Source organism: Haemaphysalis longicornis, unplaced genomic scaffold (genome assembly GCF_048455015.1).
Source record: "Haemaphysalis longicornis isolate Haplotype H1 unplaced genomic scaffold, Haemaphysalis longicornis Haplotype H1 scaffold_1, whole genome shotgun sequence".
Taxonomy (NCBI): Eukaryota; Metazoa; Arthropoda; class Arachnida; order Ixodida; family Ixodidae; genus Haemaphysalis; species Haemaphysalis longicornis.
The window spans coordinates 42,008,970-42,012,993 of NW_027526203.1; the positions used below are offsets into that span (position 1 = coordinate 42,008,970).

General features: G+C 38.9%; 1 non-coding gene across 1 annotated transcript; it reads left to right on the top strand.

Moving 5' to 3' along the window:
* Positions 1 to 262: 262 nt before the first annotated feature.
* Trnar-ucu (transfer RNA arginine (anticodon UCU)) lies at positions 263 to 334 on the top strand. Its single transcript has one exon. It is a non-coding gene; the product is annotated as a tRNA-Arg (tRNA).
* Positions 335 to 4,024: the final 3,690 nt, after the last annotated feature.

Consider the following 4,024-nt stretch of genomic DNA (forward strand, 5'->3'; position numbering starts at 1 on the left):
GCGAAATTATTATTATTATTATCCTGCGAAAAAGCTTAGCGAGGGCCTCGGTTCTGGCAGCCTTGATGTCAAGGTAGCATAAGAAGGTTTCCCGCCAGGTACCCGCTCATGACAAGCTGTAGACTTTCGAGTCACGCCACGGGGTTCGAAAAGAAGGGCCCCTTCTCCCTGTATAGTCTGAGTGGCGCTGGCTACCACCTTCAAGCATCAGATACAGTTGTGGTAAATATAAATACCCCAGAAAGTGAAGGACAACACAGTCGCCCAGATAGCCGAGTTGGTAAGGCATTCGAGATCTAATCGAAAGGCGTGGGTTCGGTCCCCACTCTGGGCGCGTGTTTTGCTTTCATCCTTTCTCTTTACGTAAATTATTAATAAAAAAAATGTATATATAACTTCACTAACGGTCAAAAAATAGTCTAACCATGCCCCTATGCCTCCTTTGACGTTGTAGACGGCTGGCATTTCTCTCTGTATTCCCTAACGAGCCCTTCATTCGCAAATCATATATATATATATATATATATATATATATATATATATATATACATATATATATATATATATATTGGTAAGGCATTCGACATATAATCGAAAGGCGTGGGTTCGGTCCCCACTCTGGGCGCGTGTTTTTCTTTCTTTCTTCTGTATATTTAAAAAAAAGTTCACTTCATTAACCGTAGTAAAAAAAAAGAAAAGAGCCTAACCACACCCCTATGCCTCCTTTGGCGTCGTAGACTGCTGACCTATCTTTCTGTATTTCCTCAACGAGCCCCTCATTTCCTCACTATACATATATATATATATATACGTATAAATACTGTAGCAATCTGGTCGAATAGGAAATGCCATGTGCGGAAAATTACTAATTAAAATGGAGTTCCACAGGGCTCTACAATTGGCCCTTTACTGTTTAATATTTATACTAACGACATTAACAATTTACCTCTTTCTTCCAGACTGTATCAGTATGCTGATAATACAGCATTAGTTTTTGAACATTCGTTGTACGAAGAAGCCGTTGAAGCTCTTCAAAAGGATATAAGCAAAGTACTTCATTTGATGCTTGAGAACTACATACACGTTAACAAACCAAAACAAGACTTCTTTGTATAGAAGCCCCTAAGGAAATTCAATTCAACATAAACGTATTTCCACACTTATAAAACTGTAATGATTGTTCTTGCTCGACTTTAGAGTATAGTCAAAGTGTAAAATATCTATGTTTGTGCATACACGAGTTTTTTAACTGGGATGAACATAAAAATCACGTTTGTAAAAACGGAGCACAATATCTGCCTACATGTATAAATTGCGAGACGGCACTAATATAGAAACACGATATCGTGTTTCTATCTTTTTATAGAAACACGATATCTTTTTCGGCATTACTGTTCTTGTTGCTGATTTTGTTTCACTAGCAGTGTTTTCTAAGGGATGAAATGCTGTTTAAGGGCATACATAGATGTATTTTCATTATGTATTAATTTTTTTCCTTGTTTTCTTTTATTTAAATTTTTTTGCGTTATCGCACACCCGCTGCTCCTTTGATCTGCCTGCCCACTCATAAGCACTGCGTGCTTAGGCGTGGCAGTAAATGTATCATGTATATAAACATTGAATAAAGCTTATTATTATTACTACTAATATTAATAATATTATTATTAATATATTTTTTATTATATATACAGTAGAATCTCGATAAACAGAAATCGCTTAAACGGAATTGCCGCTTAAACGGAAGAGTTGCCTGGAATTTGGTTGGTTTTGTATTCAGATAATTTTAAAAAACTCTCGGTAATCGGAACTAAAATTTCCGTAATCGGAACTAAAATTTCCGCATCACCGTGTAAACAGAACCAGAAATGAAACTTCTTGTGAAATCCACTGGCAAGATAATCAGCTTTTTAAGGTTGCGGCTGTTTCGTTCTTGCTTTTTTTTCTACCTCCATGCTTTTTTAGCGTTGTTGGCCTCGTAAGCCTCGTCTTGTGAGTGGTTAGCTGTGTTAGCGCAACGAATGCAACATCGCAGTTCTTGTTCCAGTCGTTCTGTCTCGATTCTAGACGCCGAGGCTACGGGGCTCACCTCCTGTCGCCTCGTTCGTGCCATCGTTGTGCTATTCGTCCTTCATTACCACCTTGCCGCGTTTTGAATCCGGTGGCTCGTAAGCACTTGCGAAATTGAGGCATCTATCATCCGTGAAGATGCACTTGCAAAGACTCAAACAAAAATAATTGACGCATTTTGTAGTGCACAGTGACTCATTGTTGCCAGATCAACTTTGTGAATGCTGTGTCTACACTTCTTGATGTTTTTTTGCTTTCTGAAAAATATCAGCCACACTCACTTTTTAGTGTTTAGAGTTCCAAGAAATGCCATTTGAAGTGTGTACGCACATAAATTTGCACCTAAGAACATCTCTCTCAGTAAACGGAACCCCTGTTAAACGGAACTAATTTTTCCGGTTTCTTGAAGTTCCGTTTATCGAGAGTCTGCTGTATATATATATATATATATATATATATATATATATATATATATATATATATTTATAGCGAGTCAGAATGGTTGGAAAATAAGACAGAAATAATGGTTGGCAGTCAAGAAAACCTCGGAAAGCAAAGGGGAGGATATGATAGGCCATTGAAACAGATAAAGAATTTGGACAGAAAGTGGAAAAAAATGCCCGCCAGGTGAGATCCAAACTTACGGCCTATATATATATATATAGATATATATATATATATATATATATATATATATATATATATATATATATATACATTGTATATTATATATATATATATATATATATATATATATATGTGTGTGTGTGTGGGTGGGTGTGGGTGTGTGTACGTCTATAAAACGAGAAAAACTCACAAACCGCGAGGAAAGAGAACAAGTAAACTGTGTGATGCACAGCAAGAACAATACGAAAGAAGTTTTACTCACACAGCGGCAATGAGGCTTGCCTTTATAAGAGTACTGTTACATAATATTGCTGCCACAAACATTTGGATATTTCTTATATATCGTTGGGGAAAACTGGGAGAAGAGGTGAAACATGTTTCGGAAAGGGGCAGTATGTATAAGGGCGGGTGATGCCCGTGATACAAGAAAGCCAGCAAAAAAAAGATTGACTTAACAAGGCAGCTCTCAAGCTTGCATGACGACATGGCAACGAACACGGTGTGGGCTCGAAGTTCAGTAACGGCGGACGCCTGTGTCCACCTCGAGAAATTGGGGTTTCCAAAAAAGGGAAGTAAACACAATATGGGATTCAGTGGATCGGGAGACGGCTTCGGACTGATTCACATAGACACAAAGGGCGACGACAATTCGTGTGTGCTCTCGACAGATGAGAAGAATAGATACGGTGCACACAAGAGCATTGCACATTGAGCTAGCCACTGAAAAGGATGTGGGGAAACAATGCATGTGGGCAGCACCTGCAGGCACCACGGAAGTGCGCATACTGCTCGGGGCAATATAGTTTAGAAAGAAAAGAAATGTACACAAAGGGGTAACTAGTGGAACGGGAGTCAGGTGTGGACGGATACATAGAGGCAACAAGGGAAGATCGCAATATGTGTGTGCCCTTCTTGACGGTGGGAAAAATATAAAAAAATGAATACGTCGCATGAATCGTGAACGGTTGATATTTTATAAGAAATGGTGGGAACGCAGCCTCCTACTTAAGAAAAACAGCATTGTCTAGCTGGATTAGGTTAATAAAGGCGCTGTACTTGGTGACAGCGCCTGAATGAGCTACGGGACGATGAAAGAGTTCTGTGGTGGAGTAGAGTTTGTGCAAATTCTGACGGGAAACTCGATGGTAAGATAAATGAACAACACAATAAAAATAATGAGCTCACCAATTTTCATCGGGAGATAACCACATTATTTTCCCTAGCTTTCCTTGATACCAAGAGTCGCTAACCTAAACTTATACATGATATCACACTCGCAAACCTCCCGGTCGTGGTGGGCTCTAAATGCTGATTACGAAATTGTTGCTTT